Source organism: Macrotis lagotis, chromosome 2, assembly GCF_037893015.1.
Source record: "Macrotis lagotis isolate mMagLag1 chromosome 2, bilby.v1.9.chrom.fasta, whole genome shotgun sequence".
Taxonomy (NCBI): Eukaryota; Metazoa; Chordata; class Mammalia; order Peramelemorphia; family Peramelidae; genus Macrotis; species Macrotis lagotis.
Genome location: NC_133659.1, coordinates 130,863,735 through 130,876,358, shown reverse-complemented (window position 1 = coordinate 130,876,358; position 12,624 = coordinate 130,863,735).

Here is a 12,624-nt window from a genome sequence, read left to right as displayed (position 1 = left end):
GGGGAGGGAGAGAATTATAGAACTCAAAATTTGAAAAATGAATGTTAAAAATTGTTTTTACACACAATTGGGAAAAATAGAATATTAATAAATAAAACTAATGGCAGAGATACTAAAAGTAGAAATAGCTAATGTTGGAGGGTTTGTGGAAAGATGATAATAAATAGAACTCTTCTAATCAAGAGGTGGTTTGGTCCAATCATTCCTGAAAAGAATTTGGAATTGTATGATAAAAGTGACTATACTATTCATAGTTCTTGATCCAGCAATTCTATTCTGACCTATACTTGAAAGCATAACAAAGAGAAAAAGATGTATCACATATAACATAGCAGATTTTTTGCTAGATCAAAAAAAAATGTAAACAACACATCACCCTTATCTAAAAATTTTAATTTGTGCTGACTTCATAAGAACTTAGTTCTAGCAAGAAAACTTTTTTTTATTACCAATCTCTCAAAATGAGTAAAAAAAATTGTAGCTAAAAACAAAAAACACTGATTATTTGACAAAAGCTTCTCAGAAAAGTGGAAAGCAGTTTGACAGAAATTAAGTATAGATCAACATTTCATAACATATAGCATAATAAGCTTTAAATAGATATATGTGATCTAGATGTAAGACATCATATCATAAACAAATTAGAGAATCAAAATCAAAGAAGGGACTATCTGTTGTAAGATACCTAGATGGGAAGAGTTTTTGATCAAACAAGGAATAGAGAAGACCAAAGAAAATAAAGTGAGCAATTTCAATTACATAAAAACTGAAAAAAAATACATAAACTCAAGTCAACTAAAATTAGAAGGGAAACAGTTACCTGGGGAAAAAAATTGTATTACATTTCTGTCATTAATATTACATATATGGGGTGGCTAGGTGGCTCAGTAGATAGAGAACCAATCCTGGAGTCAGGAGTACCTGAATTCAAATCCGACCTCAGGCACTTAATGATTGCCAAGCTGTGTGACCCCCATAGTCTTAAATAAATAAAAAATTTTTAAAAAGATTACATATCAAAAATAAGTAAGAAACTGATTCAAATATATAGCAAGAACTAGTCCTTAAAAGATAAATGGTGAAAGAATATAAGTGGGTAGCAAAGAAAGAAATCAAGCTGTTAATGATTATACAAAAAATACTACGTATCACTAACAGCATGAGAAATGCAAATTAAGGCAATTTTCTATTGCATACTAATCATATTGAAAAAGATAAAAAAGAAAAATAAATGTTTTTTTGAGGAGTTTCAGGAAGATAGACACGCTGTGCATTGTTGGTGAAATTATACATTTGTCCAGCCATTCTAGATAGCAACTTTAAACTATACCTAAAAGATCACAAAATTATGCATATTCTTTGACCTAATGGATCTCGAACTCAGATAGATCAAGGAAAGAAGAAAAGAACCGTGTTCATTCAAATACAAAAAGCATTATAAAATTTAAAAAGCATTATAAAAATACAAAAGTATTTTAGCTGCTCTTTGAGTTGTAGTAAAGACCTGAAAACAAGAATGCACATCAATTGGGTAATGTTTCAAAAAAGCCTGGGAAGAACTGAGAACATGTTATCTCAGAGTTAGGCCAGTTAAATTAAATTTTATTCCCAAGGAAAATTTTAGCTGCAAATCTAGTTTGGTGTCCCTAATCTAAATGTAGAAAGTCAGGAAAGCCTGGAATGGCAACTTCCTGATGTCAGTCAGGAATCCCATTCCCTCTTAGGATTCTGGGGGTATGCCTAAAGTATTGCAGAAGTCTGTCTCTAATACTATCAGCTTGAGTCCCAATTCTGGAGATTACCCTCCTCCCTGCCCTATAACTGGCAGGGAATAGTGCCTCGGTTATATCTAAACAATTAATGTAACTGGGCAGTAAAGAGGAATGCTAAATAGAGCCCTGGACCTGTGGAAGGAAAGACCTGAGCTCAAATCCAGAATCATATACTTCCAATTATGTGACTCTGGGCAAATCACTTAAATTCTTAGCCCTAGGCCTTACTCATGCATTTATCTCAATTATTCACCAACATTCTGATATCTTCATTTATTCTAATCCCATTCCATCCTTCAAAGTCCAACTCACATCCCATTTCCAAACATGAGCTTCCTCTTCTTCTTCCAGTCCACAGTGATCTTAAGAGATTTGAACTCTTACAGTACAATGGTTTGTACCACACAATTGTTTGTTTAATTACTATTGGGTCCAGTGCTGTATTATATCCACTTGTCTTTTCTCTACAACTAGTTCATAAATTTCTTTTTTTTTAATTTATTTTTATCATAAATTTCTTGAAGGCCTGGATCACATTGGTTTCTTTTATATTCTCAAAGGGTCATGTATATATAGAAGATGCTGGATAATTAATCAATTATTCATATACTCCCAGTTCCTATTGATCACAAAACCGAAAGTCTTTTTTTCCTGACCAAGCAATCCATGGATAAAAATCTGCTACGGAATATTTATGCTTGCTGTCAAGTGCTGTTCTCTCCAGTTCATATTATCACAAACTTCCAGAAGTAGGGAGATTGACACCAGGAAGAACACACTGTACATGCTTCTAATAATAATGCCAAGGAACTAGACTTTCATTGATCAGTCTCCCTGTTACTCTACTAAATTAGAGTAGAAATAAATTTTAAAGATCATCTAAGCACCCCCTCCATTCATCTTACAGATTAGCAAACTGAGGCTCAGAGAGACTGTGATTTGCCCATGATCACCCAGGTAGTTTGTAACAAAGCCAGAGTTTGAACCTATGTCCTTTGAAGGCAGATGCATTTTTCTTCCCACCATACCATGCTGCCTTTTAAACTGTTTCTATTTAGGGAGACTAGAGAAACATTATTCTATATTACAGCAACAGATAAGAATATATGGACATTATTGTTTCTAAAAACAAACAAAAACAACAACAGTTCCCACAAAACAAAAACTGAGCAGAAGGATTAAATTAAGGAGAAAATATTTTTTTCTGTTCGTGTGCTTCCAGGAATTCTGTGACTACAGTACGTGGCCATAGCCCAAGGGAAACTTTAGCTGCAAATCTAGTTTGGTGTCCCTAATCTAAATGTAGAAAGATCAGGAAAGCCTGGAGTGGCAACTTTCAAGCCCACACTGTTCTTGGAGTACAGGCTGCTACTGAATTTCTTTCCTTGATGACAGAAGGAAGGTTTAGTCCAATCCCCTATTGCTGGCTCCATTATACGCATTTATTTAATATTGGCTGTTTAATCAAAATTCTAGATATAATTAACCTCCTCCCTTCTCCAAACTTGAGGGAGAATCGAGTATTCTATTCAATTCAATAAATATTCATTATCCCTTCCACATTGTGGCTTTTCCACATTTTGCAAAAGGTCAGCATAAGAAATTAAATGGAAATTTTGGGGGGGCAGGGGGGAGTTTTGCAGAAGCCACAGAGAGCCCGTGAAGTTCAGCAGACAACACAGAGCCTATGACCAAATACTTAATCCAAATTTTACAATAAGATACTGTAAACACCCCATAAAAGTAAAAGAAAAAAATTCAAATTTCTTCTCTGGTATGGAAGGAGAGTCAAAAAATTTTATGTGGATATTCCAGATTGCTGGGGGTGGGGGACAGGGGCCCCTTCTAAATCCATGTAATGTGGAAGAACTAACTAATTAAGAATATATATCATGAGCAAGGCACTGTGAGATGCTGAAGGTACAAACATGCCAGATGTAGCACAGTCTTTAGGAACTAACATTCTAATAAAGGAAAGACAAAGCATAGATGAAAGGGGATCTAAGAAAAGTCCTCTGAGAAATTAGAGGAGATTTTGTGGACTTGGGGAGAAGGGAGAGGTGGAAATCAATTAGTGCCTAGAAACATGGATGAGACTTCAAAAGAGAGAGATGGTGTGTGTGTGTGTGTGTGTGTGTGTGTGTGTGTGTGTGTGTGTGTGTGTGTGTGTGTGTGTGTGTTATAATCAGAATTATAGAGGAGGAAAGGAAGCAGCACTTTAGAAACACGGCACTCCTGGGTCTAAAGGGAGTCCTCTTTTTCATCTTCCCCCACAGGAAAAATGAATCACAACAGAGCACAGAGGCAGAGTTTGGACCAGGATGGGTCTGACGGATGTTAGTCTGTCCAAAAAGGTTCCTGCTCCATGAGAAAAGGAGGGATCCCCAGGCGGGATTGGGGGATGAAATCCAATGACTGGAAACCTGGTTGCCGGGAAGAGAGGAGGAAAGGGGGAAGGGAGCTTCTTTGTTCTTTGTTGTTTTCGTAGATTGATGAGAGTATCAGACTAAGTGGTTAATATAGCCTCATGAGGTCACAGGCCCCTTTTCTCACCTCATTTCAGACACTGTCTGAGGTTCCTTCTATGCAAACATTTTAAAGGACAAGCATGAGGTCTGCAAACAACTGGTGGGACTTTCTGTGACTGCTTTTCAGGAGCTCAGATAAATCTTTTGGGTGTAGATGTGCTTTGAAGCCTGGGTTTGTCTCAGCATAGGAACAATCTCTGTACTTCTGGGTCCCTTCAGCATGGTCCTGTCCTTGAAGGCTCTGTGTCCCAAGGCTATAGGTCACAGTCCCTAAGAGTTCTCTCTGGCACCTTTACCTTTTCTTAGAGTAAGCTTTATACCCAGAGACAGTGCTAGAGGAGGACTAGGGAATGAGACTGGGTGAAAGAATAAGAGAGGGACCTGGGTCTAGTATGATAGTGAAGACTGGATAATGGTGAGAGAATGGGGCTAAGATTCAGATTGGCAACTAGGAGGAAAACAGAAGCTAGTGATGGTGTTAGTCAAAGAGACAAATGCCTAGAGATGCAAATTAATTAAAAATGACTAAACATCAGCTATTTATTTAAGGTTTTTGTGAGAATGTAATGTATAAAGGGGAAAGTTAGGATTATAAACTAAACCTGAAGGGAAAATAATATTATCAAAGTGATTTCAACAAGATCTGAGTAAGTATGAAAGATGATTTTATTTTGTTTGAGGGGTTCCCTTTGTTTTGTTCCTCAAATCCATATTCCAAAGTAAGTAAACTCATTGAGGTCCTGGACAATTTTTCACTTTGTCTTTAAATATCTAGCTCTTAGTCCAGTATCCTTCACATTTCAGATTCTTAACTATTTGTTGGAAAGGATATCCACCAACAAATATATATAGCATATTCATGTAACGTAATATCATATGGAAAAGGGCAGCTAGGTGGCACAGTGGATAGAACACTGGCCCTGGAGTCAAGAGAACCTGAGTTCAAATCCAGCCTCAGATATCTAATAATTACCTAGCTGTGTGGCCTTGGGCAAGCCACTTAACCCCGTTTGCCTTGCAAAAACCTAAAAAAAAATATCATATGGAAAAAAGTGATGAGGAAAACTGGAAAGACTAGTATAAACTAATGAAGAGTCAAGTGCAAAGAACCAGGAAAACAATTTATACAATAACAACATTGTAAAAAGAAATAATGTTGAAAGACTTAAAAACTCTGATCAATGTAATAATAAACCATGATTCTAGAAGACCAATGTAGAAGAATCAGTGGATCAGTGGAATAGACTGGGTGCAAAAGAGATAGCAGGAAATTATTATAGTAATCTGCTGTTTGATAAACCCAAAGAGCCCAGCTTCTGGGCTAAAAATTCTCCCTTCAATAAAAAATACTATTGGGAAAATTGGAAGTTAGTATGGCAGAAACTTGGATTAGACCAACATTTCATGCCCTATACCAAGATACAGGATTTAGACATAAAAGACAATAAATATTATAAGCAAACTAGGAGATCAAGGAATGGTTTACTTGTCAAATCTATGGAAAGGGAAGCAGTTTGTGACCAAGGAAGAGATGGAGAACATCATTAAAAACAAACTATATATAATTTTGATTACATTAAATAAACCACCGTTAAATAAAAAGAAATGTAGTAACTTGGGAAACAATTTTTACAACTAGTATTTCTGACAAAGGACTCATTTCTAAAATATAGAGAACTGAGTCAAATTTATAAAAAACAAACAAGCCATTCCCCAATTGACAAATGGTCAAAGGATATGCAGAGACAATTTACAGATGAGGAAATCAAAGCAATCCATAATCATGAAAAATTGCTCAAATTAAAGCATCTCTGAGGTACCATCTCACACCTCTCAGACTGGCCAATATGACCAGAAAGGACAATGGTCAATGTTGGAAGGGATGAGGGAAATCTGGAACATTAATCCATTGTTGGTGAAGCTGTGAACTCATCCAACCTTTCAGAAGAGCAATTTGGAATTGTGCTCAAAGGGCAATAAAAATGTGCATACCCTTTGATCTAGCAAGATGTCAATGGAATATCTGGTTTGAGATGTCCAACCCCAACTACTGGGTCTATACCCTGAAGAGATCATGGAAAAGAGTAAAAACATCACTTGTACAAAAATATTCACAGCTGCCCTGTTTGTGGTGGCAAAGGATTGGAAATTGAGTGTATGTCCATCAATTGGGGAATGGCTGAACAAACTGTGGTAGATATATTTTATGGAACACTATTGTTCTGTTAGAAACCAGGAGGGATGGGAATTCAGAGAAGCCTGGAAGAACTGATGCTGAGTGAGATGAGCAGAACCAGAAGAACATTGTACACCATAACATGGAGTTGATGATCAATCTTAATGGACTTGCTCATTTCATCAGTGCAACAATCAGGGACAATTTTAGGGTATCTGCAATGGAGAATGCCATCTGTATCCAAAGAAAGAATTGTGGAGTTTTAATAAAGACCAGAGACTATTACCTTTAATTTTTTTAAAAAAAATTATCTTATGTAATTTTGCTATCTCTCATATTTATTTTTTCCTTAAGGATATGATTTCTCTCTCAACACATTCATTTTGATCAATATATAGCATAGAAGCAGTGTAAAGTCTATCAGATTGCCTTCTGTTGGGGGGTGGGGGGAGAGAAGTGAGATTGGGAGAAAATTGTAAAATTCAAAGAACAAAAAAAAAAGAAATACAAAAAAATTGGAAAAAGATTTCATTTGAAAATTGCTTCTGTTAGGTTGCATTTGATTTAACTAAATTTCCAAGACTGAGATAGTAGTCACAGGTATTTTGCCAAGTTTTCTTTGTCAAGGTTTACTTTCTCAGAAAGGTAGATTTTTTGAGGTGCTGGTGAAATATGTAAAAGCTTGTGGAATGACCAGGAAATTCTAGATATAGGGGTAAAAGTAAGGTGACCAACAATAGGAAATAGGCAATTAGTAATAAATGTTTATTAAATAAATACTTATTAAGTATCTATTATGTGACTGACACTGTGTTCCAGTGCCAGATATTGGGGATACAAAGAAAGGCAAAAGCTAATCCTTGCTTTAAAGGAACTCAGACCCAAGGGGAAAGAATATACCAACAACTGTGTACAAACAGGATGTATTCCCTCAATAGAGGAAAGGCACTTTTAGAATTAAGTTGGATTAGGAAAAATTTCCAGTAAAAGGTGAGGTTTTAGGTGGGCCCTGAAGGAAGCTAGGGAAAGCTAGGAAGCAGAGATGAGGAGAGAAAGCATCCTGAGCATCCTGATAGCTAACTGAAATTTTATATGGATGATTATTGATAAATATATGTGTATATATATATATATATATCATATGCAAGGCATTCTATGAGGTGTAAGGATATAAATACCATATATATATATATATATATATATATATATATATATATATATACCATATGTGAAAATATATATACCATATGTGTGAAAAATATATATATATATACACATACCACATGTGAAAATGCCCAGAGTAAGGAGATGAAAAGTCTTGTTTTAGGAACAGCAAGGAGGTCAGTGTCACTGGATCATAGATATTGTGGAAATGAAAACCACAAAGGTAGGGATGGGTGGAGGGGGCAGGTTAGTGAAGGGTTCTGAATACCAAACATAAGATCTTTTTTTTGGGAAGATTAAGCTGACAACTGAGTTAAGGATGGACTAAAATAGGGAGAGATTTATGTCAGGGAGATCAGCTAGCAGTCTATTTCAATAGTCCAGGTTTGAGTGATGAAGGCCTGTTCTAGGGTGGTGGCTTGTATCAAAGGAAAGAAAGGGGTATATGGAAGAGATGATATGAAGATAAAATCAATAAGTCTTGGTAACAGATTGTATGTAGAGGGTGAGGAGTAAATAATATCTAGGTTGGGAGACTGGGTAACTACAAAGATGACTACTCTCATTGGTAACAGAGAGGGTTGGGAGAAAAAATAATGAGTCTAGTTTATCATGTTGAATTTAAGATGTCAATGGAATATCTGATTTGAGATGTCCAACAGGAAACTGGAGATGTGAGACTGGAGGTCAGAAGAGAAGTTAGGACTGGATAAGTTAGTTTGAGAATTATCAACCTAGAGCTGATAAGTGAATCCAGAGCAGAGGAGATCATCAAAGAAGCAGTATAGAAAAGAAGATAAAAGGACCCTGAGGGATACCTACCTACTCATCCAGGATTAATCTGGATGCGGATCCAGCAAAAGAGATAAAGGAGCAGTTGGATAGGAAGGAGAGAATCCATGATATCCAGAAAACCTGAAGAGAAAGGTGATCAATAGTGTCAAGATATCAAAGACCATATACCCAGTTTAAGGAACTCAATTCAATTATTAAAAAATACATATACAAATTAAAACGCAATATTGAGACAATTTCTGCTTTTTACAGGTAGAGAGGGTCACCTTTTTGAGTTAATGGGAGTAGGGAGAACTGGGGGATAAATACTTCAGAAAAAAAAATCAGCCAAAGGGGTTGGGCTAGAGTGGCCTTTACAGATAATATAAGCCCCAAGGCCCAAGAATTTGAATTTAGGATCACAGATTTAGAGTTACAAGTGATTTCATGAGTCATCTTACCTAAAGATTTAAATTATTTAAAGAAACTGAGATTTAAAGAAACTCAGGAGCAGAGTTTGTTATGCATCCAAAGTCACACAGGTGTTTGCCACTTAGAAGCCCAGGTCTTGTGATTTCAAGTGTAACACACTCTTTCTATTGTACTATGCTGACTTGATGCAATAGGAATTAAGAAAGAAAGAAGCAAGTGTTTAATGAAGGGCCTAGACCCTAGACACTGTGCTAAGCTCTTTACAATTATTGTCTCATTTAATCCTTCCAACAATTCTGGGAGGTGGGTGCTATTATGATCTCTTATTTTACAAATGAGGAAACTGAGGTAGATGAAGGTTAAGTGCTTTGTCCAGGATCACATAGCTAGAAAGCTTCTGTAGCCACATTTGAACTAATTTCTTCCTGACTCTAAGCCCAGGGCTCTGTTCATGGTTTTTGAATGGAATGACATGAAGGTGGATAGACTGGGACAGGGAGAAGCCCTAACCCCACTTCTTCCAATAAACATAAGCACCTGCATCTAGTTAAACACAGTCAGAGAGAGGACTGGGTCAGACTATTTTTTTTTTCATGGTTTTTAAATTTCAGCCCCTCTTAAAAGTGTTGGAACCAGCCCTCATTTTCCTCCATGACAACCCCTTGACCTATCATAAGTCTCTGGCCTGATACTCCAAATGAACCCCTTCCTGACCAGCTCATGACAGAGGACTAAGGGGTCTGATGTGGAACCCCAGACTCCTTCCCTTTGCATAACAAAGGGGACAGCCTCCGGTACTTACAGAAGGAATAATCAAACCCTTAGTAAAAGCGTTCCCAATCCACATCTTCTTTCTTCTGTTTTGGCAGCTGACTTCAACCTGTTTACCTAATTACGGTAATTCTTCAGTAAAGCCCATAAACCAACATGGAATCCACATTGAGGAAAAGGGGCCTGTATCTTTGGGAAGAATAATGGGTCTGGGGGACTAGCCTTCTGTCTGTCTCTCCAACCCTTGTGCCAGCCTTGAGTTGCCTCCCTGTCTCTCCTGAGTAATAAGTCTTCCTCAATTATCTTCAGACATTAAGGAACAGTCCAGGTTTGAACTCCATATAGATATCTGTTTTGAGCAATGGAAAAGCAGTAATAATTCTCACCCAAAGAGTTGATTTATAATTCTGATTCTCCTCTATACTAGTTGAGTAACCTTGGACAAGTTATTCCTCCTTTCTGGGTCTCAGTTTTCTTCATGTTGGAGGTTATCTCAATGGACCCTTCAAACCCTAACATTTTATGGCCAGAGACCTTTAAGGCTAATTCTAGCTCTAAGTTCTATGAATCTCTATCCTGGTCAAATTCAGGTTTTAGACTCCCCTCTCTATCAGAATTCACTTTTATAGTCTGGTACTCATATAACTCAAGCTTTTTCTCTGTGTCTCTGTTTCTGTCTGTTTCTGTTTTTCTCTCTTTCTCTGCCTCTGTATGTCTCTGTCTCTCTGTCTCTGTCTCTGTCTCTGTCTCTGTCTCTGTCTCTCTCTCTCTCTCTCTCTCTCTCTCTCTGGCTCTGTCTCTGTCTCTGTCTCTCTCTCTCCACAGAAAACCTTCCAGTCACTCTCTCTGAAATGGAAGAAAGGGGTCTTCAAAGGAATATTTTTTGCCTTTCTTTATAAATTATTATCAGAAAAAGGAGACTTTGCCTTCAATCTCTTCATATTAGAAAAACTTGAGAAAGTCTTCAATGGTAACCAACTCTAAACAATACCCTAAAAGGACCCACCTCTTTTCCTGGTTATTCAGGAAATAGAAAAGGTTAAATATTGATGGGACTGTTGTAAGTCCAATCAGACTCCTCTGTCCTAGAAAGAAATGTAGATTCTGAATCAACATAATAACAACTCACATTTATATAATTGTTAAAGTGGAATGAAGTGGGTAGTAGAAGCGTTATTATCTTATTTTAAAGAAGAGGAAACTGAGACTGAGAGATGTTAAGTGGCTTGCCCTGGGGTTACACAGCTGTCTTGGGAGTCAGAATCTGAATTCTGATCTTCTGACCTCCACTACATCATTCCTTCCCACTCAGCCCAACATTACCTCTAGACTGTTCTGTAAGAGATTTCCTTGTGTTTCAACTCTCTAAGGACTACTATCTATTTTGTAAAACGAATCAGCTTTCACAACCCTAAGGAATCAGCATCCATATCTACACCCTATCTGATAAAGCCAAGTTTTACTTGCTGTCCTGGTCTAAGACCACTGCAATACATTTCTTCCAGATGTATTAATCTAGGCTTCTTACTCCTATGTTTCTTTGATTTCCTGGTTGCCTACTGAGTAAAATTCAAACGGTTCTGCATGACTTACCACTAAGCTTTCCTGCCTTATCTTGTCTGTTTTCCATATACTCTCTGTTCTACTGCCAGTGCAATAATTATTCTCTTCCCTATAATCCACACTTTCTTTTAAGCCTTTTCTCACACTGCTTCTTATGTCTAGGATGCTTCCCCTAGCTTGCATTCTACAATTGAATTCTCATCCATCTTTTAAAGCCCTTCTACAGAAAAGATCCATTAGCCTTAATCCTTTCCCTCTTCAGATAAAAAAGCTGAGACCTAGAAAGATAACTGTATTCAAGGTCAGACAGGTGTTGTTGATTTTGTCTCAGCTCTCACACAGTACTTTACATCACTCTGGAGTATTTCTTATGTGTTATTTTATATTATGGTTATTTTTATATTTTTATATAGGCAGTGTGTATAATATTGGACTTGGATTTAGTAAGACGAGTTTAAATCCTATCTCAAACAACTAACTGTGCTACTCTGTGCAAGTCACTTAAATCTTCTTGGTCTTATTTCCCTCATTTGTAAAATAGGGATAATAATAGAACCTATCTCAAAGGATTGTTGTAAGGATCAGTAAAGATAATATACGTAAAACACTTTGCAAACCTTAAAGTTTGATAAAAGAAAAAATGCTAGCTATTTTTATTATAGTTTCCTGTTGAACCATAAACTTCATGAAGATAGAGAACTCTTATCTAAACTTTGCATCTTCCAATACCTAGGACCACGTACAAAGAAACTCCCTTGACTTAATTCTATTATACTGAATTGAACTAAATAATAGAAAGTTACACTTTACTTGGATGTCAGAGAGGAAGCTGCTCCCACAGGCTCTGTCTTTACCCTCTTATTAAGTTACCAAACTCAAGAATGGGCTGAATTCAGGGGGAAAGCATGAAGATCTCAACATCTCCCCTCTGGCCACTTGAGAGTTCCTGAAAACTTTGGGGGGGGATATTTTGGGACTTTTGGTTAACATGTTGTTGTTTCTTTTTTTTTATGTTTTAATGAGGAGACTATTAGGAGCTATGACACTTTCAGTCATTCACTCTTCTAGGAAGTGACCCTACCTGCTGGGCTTTCTCCCACCATGTGGCCTGGATCGACTAATTGACTATTTAATATTTATAAGACACTCGGACCGGGGCAATTTTCAAAGCCTGACAGTCACAGATCTGAAATCAGCATAAACACAAGACTTCTGCACCTTTTGGCATGATCTAAAAGCACAAATGTTGGTTATAAGAGGTTCCTTTTCCTAATAATTACCTGCAAAGAAAGGAATCCAAATATTTCTTTGGAAAGGACTTAACCTTCATTAGAGAGAAAATGGGAAAGTTGGCTGTGTGAGAAAGAGAGGAAGAGAAAGGGGGGCATGATGAGCCTTTGGAAGGATGAGTATCATACTTAGAGTATCAGAAAAGGCTTTCTGA